Raw genomic sequence first — 14738 nt, forward strand, 5'->3', positions numbered from 1 at the left:
ATCACAAGTATTAATTTCTATAATTATGACTTAAACTCACTCTAAAACATAATCTAATAAACGTAGCACTGACATATATACATACCTGGCAAAAATATACCCAGAGCCTAACTACAGTGTTGGCCAATTAAACGAGGAAATATAACTTATTTCACTTAAAATACAGTCTGTGGTACTTTACCCAAATATGACTCGAAGGAAACTGCACAAATCTGAGTGGCGATGTGGGCTTGTTGGTTGTTCATGTTGAAATGAGCGAGCTGTAGCGCGAACAGGGAACAAAGATATGAGAAGGCACAATGAAGTGCTACGTGTGTGTATTCTTTGTGCCTTCTCGTGTATTTTTCCCTGTGCGTGCTACAATTTGCTCGTTGCACAAATCTGTTACCAAGCTTCTTATCGTCATTTATTTAATCTTTAAGGGCCTCTGTCAGGGCATTACGTTAGGGGTGGCATATTCATGCAGTCGTCTCTAGCATTCACTCAAACCATTACCAAATGTCCACACCCTAAATGTATAATTGCTTTTAATGATGAACAAGTCTGCAATTCTATTGTCTGCGAGCATCGACAATACATATCCTGACCTCTGCAGTGACTGATCTGCTACAAATTATCTTTGAGGTTCTTAAGCTGCGTGATTTTGTACTTTTATGTTTAATAATGCACTACGTGAGACCATGAGTATACATTATATGGCTTCGTTTTCAAATTTAAGTAACTTCAGGGTGATGAACACACACACACTTATGGAAACATGAAAATGAGAACCAGAGGGGGTTTGAATTTACCATGTTTTTTCCATTTCCTGTGGATAGCCAGGAGGTGCTCCAGCAATGACAGTCCCCTGTCTGCACCGCCCCATGGAGGCCAGCTGCCACTGAGAAAACACGGATTATTATTATTATCAGATATTAGCTAGCAGCATCACATATGCAAGCCGACTTGTGTAGAACAGTGCAAGACAGTTGAAGTGACATGTACGTTAGGTGAATATTCATTTAAGGCACATGCACCTGCAGTCATCCGTGTTGCTGACTGCATGTCTCTGCAGAGTAATGCAATAGGCGTGCAGCTTACATGATATATGAAGCTCAAGTGCACTGTGTAGGTTATCAAGTTAGGTGTTGTTCTCTAGAGGTCTTTGTGATCAGTACACGTGATGCCATATGCACTGAAATGTGATGGTAAAGAACCGAGTGCTCCCAGTCATTCCATGAACTCAATACTATTGCTGCAGCTACGTGATAGCAGAAGGCTGTATGCACTAGTTCAAAGAGCTACCTAAAACCGGGTGCATGCCATAATTGATTACATGAATCAGTGGGAAAATGTCACTTGGTGGCTGCCACTAGACATGGGAATGGTTAAGTAGCGCTGCAAAGTGCTACTCAATGCTGGTTCCTAATTCCTTACATAACATTCACTACGTCAAAGAACAATGCCACTAAGTCCTGACCTGTCTGCCATGCAGATAAAGGTTACGCATTGCTGAAGTTGTGCTTGCAGGATGTGAAAAAAAGCTGTCGAAAAGAGAATTTAGCACAGGGACAAGAATGTCAAAATGAAATCTAACCTCACTAAAGTTGTGGTATAGTGGCGACATTTCACACAATATTTCAATAGAACCATGAAAATTTCTGTTAAATTGAAAGCTTGCCTATATTGTTGTGTTGTACCCATGTATTAGTGCTATGACAAATGAAGGATCTAAGTTGACAGATGAAGCGACAAACTTAAAATGTCCACGTGCATACATGCTAAAAGGCAGTTTCCCTGTTTCATTACATTTTCCAAACTCTTGCAGAGCTGTTGTATACTCTACGAGTACAAAGCATGGCTCGATAATAGAATAAACCGCACAGTATGTGCTGCCACGCTAACAAATTGGTAAAAGAAAAACAAGGAAAGCTTCTGCTGTCATGATTTTACCATTAAGTGGGCTCAAATACTACACGAACACATATATCGAGAAAAAAATTGGTTTTAACAAATGCAAGCAACGTGTGGAGTCAGCCCTATTATAACAGTTACCAACTCATGTGAGCAGAAAAGCAGGTGAGAGCACACTGGCTCAGGCTGAGCCATTTGCCTTTCCTGTAAACAAATCCTCACACTCTGAAGCTCATATTGATACTCCCTTCAGTCACGGTGTACATAATTGTGTGCACAACTTATTTTTGCCATTTCTGTGCAGCTGTGTCAAGGAAATGACCACAAAAACTAATCTTAGGGTAAATTAAACATTATGGTTACCTCAAGTACCTTCATTTCACTTCTGAGGGAAATGTATTGCTACCGAAGATAGCTTTGGAGAAGGCACTACAGTGTTTGACGGAAGGTGTGATGTGAGACATTTCTGTAGCAATTGCAAAATAATTTTCTTCTTTCTAGTAAAGCTTGCAACCAATAATTAACTTGTGCAGGTAACACACTAGTCATTCAGTAATTTTTTATGAAGAGACCTATCATTACAGCATGCACAACAATTAGATACTTAATCACTCTGTAATTATGGTGAATCATCATAATATGCAGTCATTATACCATCTTGACTTGCTCTTAATGGAGTCTGCAGCACCTTGGCATATATTTATGTAAATTTCATACATTTATCGACAGTCAATCATACTTCGTCACTGAAGGGGTTAAGTGTAATCGGGCAATTTTTTTCACGCCAGTGTGTGAATCGGGAATGCAGAACTTCAACGAGTTCCACTGAACGCAGTGTAAAGAAGGTAAGAGCAAATCACAACATTAAAAAAACATAATGGCCCCCCCCCATGCCACAAAATTGCTGCAAAACCAGAAAAATGTTGGCTGGTATCAAAGTGGAGCCAATGCACACGAACATGCTTGATAATAATCTACTGGTAAGAGTTCGTGCAATTTCTTAGTCCCGATGATAGATTGATGATGATAAATAATAATTTAGCCTATAAACACATCCATGTAAGTCCCGAACAAGTTGAGATATCCATGAATCTAGCTTCCTGGATCTTGCGTTTTACTCACCTATACCAGAAGGATACGCCACATAAAATAAAAACCTGCATGCATGCCGGCATCTCTATGATACGAGCACTTGTCAGTTAAATAATAAATCGCACAGCTATAACTTCAGTCAATACAGAAAACAAATCAAGGTGAACACGGTTATCGAAGAGCCTAGTATACATATTGAAAATCAGTCAGCACTCCAGTGAGCTATACATCCAGAGAGAAAAAGATCTCCATTTGTGTTCTCCCTATTGACTGCTCCAACTGTCTCTGCAGCTAAATCTTCCTACACCTTGCTGGTTTGGCACATCCCATTTGCTTAGCTCACTGAGGAAAGACACTGCATTAGAACGTTTTCCTTGTCGTTTGAACTTTGCCCTAGATCAGTTCATTGCTGCACATCTATGCAGCCGACATCACATGAAAACAATTTAACACTTTATCAGTGACAATCTCTCTCATTTTGGGAATGTTGTAGTAATCTTACAGTTCAATGCAAGCAATGGCGTAAAAGTTCCTTCACTGCTAAGAATGACTGTTGGCAAATTTTACGCATAGCAGTTATATCCACTAGAGAAGAAAAAAAAAAACTCTTGATGCAAACAGCCGCAGCTATGCTCTGTAAACATTTGTATAGCCTTTCATATGAAAGTACCGCACAGTTGAGGTCACCTAAAAATACTGACAAGGAAGCTTGGTTGATAGCCCTCTAGCTAGCGGCATCAGCAACAGCAGCAAATAGTAATAACGAAAGTTGATAATTAATAATTGCATTTAGTAATGTCACCAGGGTGATTTGGAGGTCCGCCAGCATGACAAAGCCCACTAATATAAACGAAGTTGGTTAAAATTCAGCTAGACGAATCGCCTAGCAGCCAGCCAGGTACACTCCGTCTCTGCAAAGACTATTACAAGGTGCCGCGCACACCACAGTGAAATAAATGCAAATGATATAGCTACATCTAGCTCCAAAACTACAACGCTGAATTCAAACACATAAAATAATACAAGATATTTCATAGCGTGTAGCATAGCATGACTCTAAACAAGGACGATCGATCGAATAACGCAGACCTTCAATCAAATTAATATGACAGTCAGCCTCTGTGCTAGTAGATCATTCGTACTTGTAATTGGGTTGACAGGGTCCGATGTACATACGCCACGAACTCCAAGGCAAACATAACAATAATAGGGACTGTAGACGAAACTGAAGGAGCGGATTCGCCCGCTTGTGTTTTATGCCCAAACTGCATTCACGCGATTTTGTGCGCAACGGCGACGAGCGACGAAACGGGCCGTCGCGCGAACAGATCGCTTGGTCTTTTCGCTCAATCGCTCGGTTCTAGAAATTTAGAATACGTCGCTCGTCGCCCGGAAGTGCTATGAGCGACTAGCCAATAGCGCGAAGCCGGAACTGGATATACATCAGTCAAGTACTACCGATTGTCGCACGGAACGAGCAAACGACTAGATTTTGATACGTGCAAGGATAATAACGTAGCGAAATATTTAGAAATATTTATGCTGCTCTTTACACTAAAACCCGTTAAATTAATAAAGCAAGCGTCACGCCAGTTTCGGCGAGTATTTGCTGCCCTCATAAAGGCAACACCGGGGAGACGTCGCTCGTCTCGTCGCTTGCATGCTGTACGACTTGTAGGCGACGAACGAACGCGACAGCCATCTCCATCGCGTCGCTTGTTGTCGCGCGCAAGATTGCGTGAATGCGGTTTATACTTTACGCGGTATCGCAACACGCACTGCTTCAAAATTATGCAAATAGCACATAGAAAGAGGGGGGGTGGGGGAATTGTACGTACCTTTGTAAAAGTTGCGACTGCAAGTGACAATCGCCAGGCACGCATTCTCTTCAGAAAAGGTCTTCTCGGGCGCCGCCGTCTACGTACGTGGCAGCTCCATCAGCAGTGACGCGGTTTGTGCAGTTTCACGATGAGCACTGGCATATAATCATCACTGCACTGCGACAACGCGCAGCGACGGTATTCAAAAGTTGAACCGTGCGCGCGACACATACAAACAAAGCGATCGCCGAGGGCCGCGCCGGTGAAGGCGCCCGCTGCTTCCCTTTACTTACAGTCGCGTTAAACTGCGTTGATGAGGACTCGTTCCGATTGCGTTCACGAATAACACACAAACCGCGGAGAACATTGCGTTAACACGGATGCACGAACGAAAATTACACACGAAAACAGGCCTCGGTATCTGACAGCTGCCGTCCATGTGCTGCCGGCGCAGCAAGCTTACCAGTGTTGCCAAGCGATACATTGCATTGGCCATTCCACGTTTGGTTTCGGTTTGGATTTCACTGAATGTGTCAAAACTTTAGCTTGGTGGTAATTTTTGGCAGTATTTCATTTAATGGGGCTTGAATAAAGTATCTAGATTGACTGATGTAGCAAACTTTTTGTTCGTGCTTGTGCAGTAGCTGATATAACGAATAGGAATTCGTGCAGCAGGTTTCCTAACTCATGCTTTAATATTCCCAGGCTGCTTTACATAGGCCGGTATATATGATTGCAAAAGTATGTGTTCATGTTCTCTCTGAAAAAGTAGACATACTCATCGGGTGTGGTTGTGAGCCAACGTGCAAAACAATGAGTTGATTGTGTGTGTTTCTGCGATAAAATTCACTTCAACTCGTTACTACATGCTCGGTGCAAGCACATTCATTTCGATCGAGATGCTTTGCCTATAGCTGCAGTGCAAAGCATCGCATTTGTTACGTGCAGTATAGCTACATCTCGTAAATAAGGCCATGCTGTCCGGCAGGCGCTGTGCTAATAACCCATACTAGACGGCAGTAGCGCACCCAGGATCTCTGCCAGGGGGGGCGGGGGGGTACATTTGTGTGTGGGGGGGGGGGGGAAGCAAACACTTTACATAATATGTAATTACCTTGCTTTAGCCAGAGGAATCCAACAGCAACTCAAATGCCTAATAACTATAATACAAAACATAATTATAATAATTGTAATTTTAATATATAAGGATGATGACAATGTTTATTTCTTCAGCGTTTTACTCAAAGTAATTTAAGAGTGAATGAGTAAATAGAAGACAGTAGGTGATAGAGTGTTTTTGTTAATCCGGAAAATTCTACCTCAATTAGCCATCTCCTGAATGGTAATGACAGTGTGCACAGAGCGCTGAAGGTGCACGTTGGACTGGTGGGGCTCGACGCGTGAGTGGAGGGGGAGGGGGGTTACAACTACAATTTAGGTATACTTTTAAATCCTTATATGGCAATATAAGGCGTTTACTTGCAGCCATATATGACAATAGAACGCCTATTTGTACCCTTATATGACGTTATAAAGCCTTACTTGCAGTCGTATATGGTAGTATTAGGCCATATCTGGACCATTATATGGCAGTATAAGGCCATATCTGGACCCTTATATGGCAGTGTAAGGCCATATCTGGACCCTTATATGGCAGTATAAGGCCATATATGGACCCTTATATGGCAGTATAAGGCCGTATCTGGACCCTTATATGGCAGTATAAGTCCTTACATGGATCCTTATATGGCAGTATAAGGCCTTATATGGGCACTTATATGTCCAAATATGGCCATATATAAAACATATAAGGGCCATATCTGACATTTTCGTAAGGGACATCACCGGACGTAATAGCCTTACCGGAAAAAGTAAAATCACCAAGAATCACCGGCTATCACACTCATGAGGCAGCAGAAGTACGTATGGCCACACTCACGAGCCAACACCTCACAACAATCATCATCATCATCAGCCTATATTTTATGTCCACTGCAGGACGAACGCCTCTCCCTGCGATCTCCAATTACCCCTGTCTTGCGCTAGCGTATTCCAACTTGCGCCTGAAAATTTCCTAACTTCATCATCCCATCTCGTTTTCTGCCGACCTCGACTGCGCTTCCCTTCTCTTGGTATCCATTCTGTAACCCTAATGGTCCACCGGTTATCCATCCTACGCATTACATGACCTGCCCAGCTCCATTTTTTTCCGCTTAATGTCAACTAGAATATCGGCTATCCCCGTTTGTTCTCTGATCCACACCGCTCTCTTCCTGTCTCTTAACGTTAGTCCTAAGATTTTTCGTTCCATCGCTCTTTGTGCGATCCTTAACTTGTTCTCGAGCTTCTTTGTTAACCTCCAAGTTTCTGCCCCATATGTTAGCACCGGTAGAATGCAATGATTGTACACTTTTCTTTTCAACGACAGTGGTAAGCTCCCAGTCAAGATTTGGCAATGCCTGCCGTAAGCACTCCAACCCAATTTTATTCTTCTGTAAATTTCTTTCTCGTGATCAGGGTCCCCTGTGAATAATTGACCCAGATAAACGTACTTCTTTACAGACTCTAGAGGCTGACTGGCGATCCTGAATTCTTGTTCGCTTGCCAGGCTATTGAACATTATCTTTGTCTTCTGCATATTCATCATCAACCCAATTCTTACACTTTCTCGATTAAGGTCCTCAATTATTTGCTGTAATTCGTCTGCATTGTTGCTGAATAGGACTATGTCATCTGCAAACCGAAGGTTGCTGAGATATTCGCCGTTGATCCTCACTCCTAAGCCTTACCAGTCTAAGAGCTTGAATATTTCTTCTAAGCATGCAGTGAATAGCATTGGAGAGATTGTGTCGCCTTGCCTGACCCCTTTCTTGATAGGTAACTTTCTACTTTTCTTGTGGAGAACCAAGGTAGCTGTGCAATCCTTGTAGATGTTTGCGAAGATATTCACGTATGCCTCCTGTACTCCTTCATTACGCAATGCCTCTATGACTGCTGGTATCTCTACTGAATCAAATGCCTTTTCATAATATATGAAGGATATATACAGAGGTTGATTGTACTCCGCAGATTTCTCGATTACTTGACTGATGACATGGATATGATCCATCGTAGAATATCCCTTCCTGAAGCCAGCCTGTTCTCTTGGTTGGCTGAAGTCAAGTGTTGCCCTGATTCTATTGGAAATTATCTTGGTGAATATTTTATACAATACTGAAAGCAAGCTAATGGGTCGATAATTCTTCAATTCTTTAACGTCTCCCTTTTTATGGATTAGTATAATGTTGGCGTTCTTCCCCGCTCTCTCGTACACTTGAAGTTGTGAGGCATTGCGTATAAAGGGCCGCAAGCTTTTCAAGCATGATATCTCCTCCATCTTTGATTAAATCTACTGTTATTCCATCTTCTCCAGCAGCTTTTCCCCTGGTCATGTCTTTCAAGGCCCTTCTAACTTCATCGCTAGTTATAGAAGGAGCCTCTGTATCCGGTTCATCACTATTTCGAATGAAAGTAGCTTGGCTGTTTTGAGCACTGTACAGGTCTGTGTAGAATTATTCCGCTACTTTTACTATGTCATCGAAATTGCTGATGATATTACCATGCTTATCTTTATTACCTCACAACAATAGACCACACTTATGAGGACACGGGAATCGATCCCGTGTTCGCGGAAATAGTACCGCAGTGCAGGGGAAACACAAGTTCCCTGAGACCCCTAGACAACTTGGTGCTGCTAGCTGGACAAAACGGCCTCCTCATATTAGGTGACTTTGGTGTGGTTCATGAGGCGTGGTGGTACTTCACACAACAAAAAGCCACAGGTCTGCGCGGCACACGCAGCACAGTCACAGCGTAAGCCGGTGGAGCGGCTTAAGAGTAGCTCCAATTTCGGCACCACGCACAACAGAGTCTTCGCGGCAAAGTCTCTTCGCCTCGTTTTGACGAGAACGATCTTAACTGTCCGCCCGGCGTCGACGGCGAGCTGCTGCTTGTAATGCTTTCTGCACAGCAGTCTGCTGAGCTCGATGATGCCTGGTTGTAGCCGCGCACGTCGCTCTACGATTCGCTTCTTCAGCAACGGTTCGTACCTTGCGATGAGACGCCATAACGTGTACCGAAGAGGTATCCAGAATACGTGGCGAACATCTCACATCGGTATCGCCATGATAGGCGCCTCGTCTGAATCGCATCTCGTCGTCTGCGCCTGTGCACGCTGCTTTTGCAGGCACCTTAACTAGATGGTGCCACCATACTGGCGGAGGCTGGAATCGCGTTGATTGCGCGCCTCGTCTGAATCGCATCTCGCCGTCTGCGCCTGCGCACGCGGCGTTTGCAGGCGCCTTAACTAGATGGCGCCACCATACTGGCGGAGGCTCGGGTCGTCTGCGCCTGCGCGCCTCCCTAGGGCACGTTTATAGGACATTTTTCCGCTACCTGATAGCAAGCGCTTGCGTGGCGCAGTGGTCCGACTCCCGCGGAGCAGGTCTGGGTTCGATCGCGGCGGAGACCGGGTACTTTTTTTCGCATTTCCGACGATAGCGGTTACGGTCACTCCCCAACGGCAGTTTCTCCCCAACGGCGAAGCATCGATTGCAATAGCAAATTAGTAGACAGCTATACGTAGTAAGAATAGTAGTTTTATCGGCCGTATAAAGTTGTAAATATTCGCTTACTAAATAATTAAACAAGCAGGGCGTCACGCGCGCACAGGTAAACATGAACACATCTCGCTCGATGACCGCTGAAACTCGTCAAAACGCTGTAGTGAGAAAGCGCGCCAGCAGCAGTGAGCAAAGTGACCTTCGCGCTATCTCTTGTCTCGCTTCAACGCGAACGTCGAAAGCACAGCGTATACGAAGCTACCGGGACTCGGTGCATGCACCTTGTACCCATCGCAGATCGCTTTGAAGATGAGGCCCCGCCGGCGCACACTTCGGCCACATAGCGGATCGCTTTCAAGATACGGCGGCAGCTACGTCAGCAGCAGCCGCAAGAGCAGAGCTAGAGTGTACTAGAATACCATTGTCTAGTACACTCTAGCAGAACGCACCCTCACTTTCTCCGTCGCCTCCTCCCCGTGCCCCGCGAGCGAATGAAGACCGTGCGCTTTCGGCCGCCTTCCTCTAGCGCGTGCGCGAGATTAAGCTGCGCTTGCCGGCTTACCCACGCAAGCTTTCACTCGCACACACAGCCTATGGAGCGCGGCGACGGTTTTATCGCCGTTGGACTTTCTACAGAACCTGACGGCGACGGCAAAAATGCTCTTGGTGTGTCCATATAATTTCTATCGCAATAAAAGTGAACATTGTCCAAGGTCATACAACACCACCGACTTAAGATTGTGACGGACCCGACATATTCAACGAAAGTAGACAACAGCAAGGCCCGCACGGACCCGATTTGCGCTGGCATCCAGACTTCAGAACGTAGAGCGCCACAGTCTGCTGAGAAGAGGGCGAAGGCAGCGGTACAACCGTAAGCTAAAAATTCGCATCGCGAAGCTGACGGACGAAGCAGAGCGCTACGCAGAGCAACTTGCACAACAAAACTGGGACCGGTTCTGTAATTCCCTCCAAGGAACGCTGGGCACTGCGAAGACGTGGGCCATACTCGGAATGAATGAATTAAAAAACTTTATTTCATGAGTTTTTCAGCGCATGCGCCGGATGGAAGTGGTTCCCACTTCACGGCAATCCATATGCTGTTCTCGCCACCTGGCCCCTGGTTACAAGCCAAAGCTGGTCTTCCAGGGCGGGGCCATACTCGGACATCTACTAGATCCGACCCTGAGCAAGAGAGAAAGCAAGCACACGATGAGCCGAGTACTACACAACTTTGGAGGCACAGACGATCAGCTATTGTGCGCCCTACAAAGTAAATACATTTGCCAGCTGATACTCGGTGCTCACTCAGCCCACGGCTGACTTCGCCGGACTGGAAAACAGCGAGCACGACCGGGACATAACGCTTTCCGAGCTGACACTAGCGATCGCAAGACTCACTTGAAACACCACCCCAGGCAAGGACGGAATCACCAACAAGTTGCTACGTAACCTGGACGACACAACCGTACAGGCAATACTGGAACTCTTCAATGTACACTGAAGCAGAGGGACCTTACCCCCCGAATTGAAGCGTGCGGAGATTACGATGATACCAAAGCCGAGCAAAATGCCCTGCCTGGAGAACCTAAGACCCATTTCGCTCACGTCTTGCCTCGGAATACGGATCGAAAACGTGATATTAGGCAGGCCACAGACGCATCTCGAAGAACCGAATCCGATGTTTGGTTTTCGGCCCAACTTGTCAACGCAAGACGCTTCTGCAGCTCAAAGAGGAAGCACTGAATGCAGCAACGCCGTGCTGCTCGAAAGCAATTCTCGCACTAGACCTAAAGGGGGCCTTTGACAACGTGGGACACGAAGGCATACTAGCCAATCTCAGTGACACGAATTGCAGCCGACGAACTTACAACTACACGTGAGGGCTTTTCTCACAGATCGTACAGCCACAATAGGGCTGGGAAATGTGAGGTCACAGCGAGTAGACACACCTAATAGAGGAACGCCACGAGAAACAGTGCTGTCACCGACATTTTTCAACGTGGCCATGCTGAAACCCCAAGCCCAACTCAAGAAGATACCGGGGATCAGACATGCCTTGTATGCAGACATCACGATATGGACGGTTGGAGGGTCTATAGGAGAACAACAAGAGACTGTACAGGAGGCAGTAGACGTCATAGCAAGATACGCGGAGACATGCAGACTGCAATGCGTGCCGGAGAAGTCGGAGCTCCTCATAATCGAGAAGTGCTCGCGAGGACGATCAACAGCCCAGGCACCAACCATCCACCTGCGAATAGGTCCTAGAGAAATCACCAAGGTGGACAGACTTCGTATCGTCGGCTTACACTTACAAAAAGACGGGGCCCGAGGATACGCCATACAGAAGCTACAATACGCGACCACGCAGATCTTGCGCATGATGCAATGAATTACCAGCAGGAAGAGGGGACTCAAGGAACAGGACCTGATCCGACTAGCGCAGGGTCTGATGGTGAGTCGCATTGCGTACTCGGCACCATATTTAAGATTTGGGAAGTTACCGCAAAATACACACGGCACAAAGAAAGGGACCACACAAAGAGGTCTCTTTCTTCGTCACGTGTGTTTTTTGCGGCAACTGCTCAAATCATGAATTCCCTACTGGCCTACACCCACACTCTTCTTTCAATGTTTCAAATGTGGTTCAATGTTTCAAATGTGTAACATTTCAATGTTAGCAATATGGAAGTGGAGGTACTCGACCGGTTGATACGCAAGGCGTACAAGTAAGCGCTCGGACTCCCACCCGGAACAGCTACTTTTCGCCTCGAGGAGACAGGGGTGTACAACAACGCACGGGAAATCATAGAGGCCCACCTGGTAAGCCAGAAGGAAAGGCTGCTGCGCACAAAAGCGGTACGCTGCGTTTTGAAAAGTCTTACATATTCCGTACGGGAGACCAGCGCACTGACAAAAAACCCAACATGAATACAGGAAACTATGCACGTCTCACCGATTCCCAGGAACATGCACCAAAACTTCCACATCGGACGGCGACAAGCCCGTGCGCAGGCGCCCACGAGAAAGTATTAGAACCACCCCAATATCTTGTACGTAGACGTGGCCGGCACCGCAAGAAGCGTAGTTGACAATCACGGGACCGAAATAAATGTGTCGTCGGTTCCAGCGCGACCGCTGCGGAGGCAGAGGAACTAGCGATAGCGTCAGCCATCACGACGAGACTGCACTGGGAGTGCGTCATAGTTCTGACGGACTTTCAGATGGCATGCAGAAATTTTTCCAAGGACAAAATGTCCGAGGCCGCACATCGCATTCTGAGTGGAGCGCACCAGCTCCCACCAAACATACAGATCGCGGGGACTCGGGGGCATGAGTCCTTACGCGGCAATCAGCAGGCAGACGAGCAAGATTCCGCGGCCGCGCGCGCCATATCTTGAAAGCGATCTGCATTGAGGGCAGAGTCTAGGCTCATCGACGGCTCATACCTTTGTGCGTGCTGCGTTTTCGCCGCTCAATTTGCATTGACACGATAGGCAGCCCAAAGGTCACTTCGTTCGTTGCCGCGCGGCAGAGTCTAAGTGCGCCGACGACTCTGCCTTTGTGCGTGCTGCGTTCTCGCCGTTCAATTTGCGTTGAAGCGATAGACAACATGGTCACTTCGCTTGCTGCTGATTCCGCCCTTCCTCACGCCAGCGTTTTGACAGCGAGTGTCCGCGCTCATCGAGTGTGATGTGTTCATATTTGCCTGTGCGCACTGACACCATGCTTGTTAATTTAGGTAGTAAGCGAACGTTTGCAAGTTTATACGGCTGGTAAAACTACTCTCTTTACTTTGTATAAATGTCTATTAATTTGCTATCGCAATCGATGCTTCGCCTTTCGGTCGAAACTGCGAGTTTTCTTTTATTGCGATAGCAATTATATGGACACTTCAACCAGATTTCTGCCGTCGGCGTCACCGTCGCCGTGAGGTTCCCTAACGCACTCAATCTCCCACGCGCAAGCAAGGAAGCGGGAAGCCAGCGCCGGAGGGAGCGGGGGGGGGGGGGGGGGGGGGGCGCACTTCTACTCTGCCAACAACCGCGCTCGTCGCTCGCTCGCACCGTCGCTTATCTCCACACGGCTCTGACTTTTATGCGCCGTGCATTCGCCGCTCAGTTTCCGTTGAAGCGATAGACCGCATGTACCTTCGCCCGCTGCTGCGGCGTATGCGCTTGATGCCAGCGTTTTGACAGTCGTTGTCTGCAGTCATTCAGTGTGATCTATTCATGTTTGTTTGTGCGCGCTCACACCACGCTTGTTTAATCAGTTAGTAATAGTCGGGCCACATTTTCCAACGCACGCTACACATACAATGCTGCCCGGGTCGGCAGTGCAGCGCTACAGGTGTGTCCCTTCGCACGCGCTGCCCACGGGAAGCGCTTCTCATCAACACCACCCTTTCACACGCGCCTTCTCGTGGTCATCGAGTCTCTCTTCATGTCGGTCTACTTACGCCGCAGCACACCTGCTTACTTAATCAGCTCATGTTTACTACAATTCATATTGCTACCAAAGCCGCTCACCTTACTTCGTATCACATTGCTGTGTTGCTATCGCATTCATTGCTTCGCCCTTAGGGCGAAACTGTGACATTTTTTTTTCTAGTCCCTCTGGCAGTGGTCGCGCATGCGGCGTTCGCATTCGCTATCATCGCAATAATGTGCGTATTTTATTTCTAAGGCCTCAAAGGTCCGCTTCGCGTTGCATTGGCGGCAGCATCATATTCACGCAAGTACGGGGGTGATAAGGCTCTCCGAACAGTATTGGGGGCGAGCTCCACCACTGGAAACGATGGCGTAACCGTCGGCGTGACGTGGTATGAGGGATCAAGTGGACACAGTGTTCGCGTCGTCTGTTTCGGAAGCGCCGAAGCGAGCTGAAAGCGAAAGTTTAGTCCTACCTTCGCTACGGTTCTGATTAAGTGTGGGTGTTTTCCCGCTTCGGGTGTCTGCTTGGCAACACTTGAGAGCACTATAATAGGTAGTGGCTGCGTTTGAAGGCGTCCGACATGGTAGGTTATTACTCGGTACCGCAGTGCCGGGCGTGTACGCAACGGAGCCCGGTGTCAGCTTTCACACGTGAGTAGCAGAAAGCGCGCACTGAGAAGCTCGCCCGCGCGTGCTGCCTGGTGAATGTCATGAAGATTTGGCCTATGAACTTGTTGATGCTAGATACTGGCAAGTTCACAAGAATGGCAAGGGAACGGTAAGAAGCACATTAAAAAAAGGCATAGCATATGCCCATGTTTGCGTTAGGACCAAACAATGAATGTACTGGATTAATAAAAAACTAACCAACCCTTCCCCTACCGGAAAATAGGGGT

General features: G+C 46.8%; 1 long non-coding RNA gene across 1 annotated transcript; it reads right to left on the reverse strand.

Annotated features, from left to right (window-relative positions):
* Positions 1 to 734: 734 nt before the first annotated feature.
* Positions 735 to 5417, reverse strand: LOC125947304 (uncharacterized). The gene is made up of 3 exons (XR_007468172.1): positions 5099 to 5417; positions 4824 to 4982; positions 735 to 880 (listed from the first exon to the last, which is right to left on the reverse strand). It is a non-coding gene; the product is annotated as an uncharacterized LOC125947304 (long non-coding RNA).
* Between the last annotated feature and the right edge of the window lie 9321 nt (positions 5418 to 14738).

Source organism: Dermacentor silvarum, chromosome 1, assembly GCF_013339745.2.
Source record: "Dermacentor silvarum isolate Dsil-2018 chromosome 1, BIME_Dsil_1.4, whole genome shotgun sequence".
In the NCBI taxonomy this organism is placed as follows: domain Eukaryota; kingdom Metazoa; phylum Arthropoda; class Arachnida; order Ixodida; family Ixodidae; genus Dermacentor; species Dermacentor silvarum.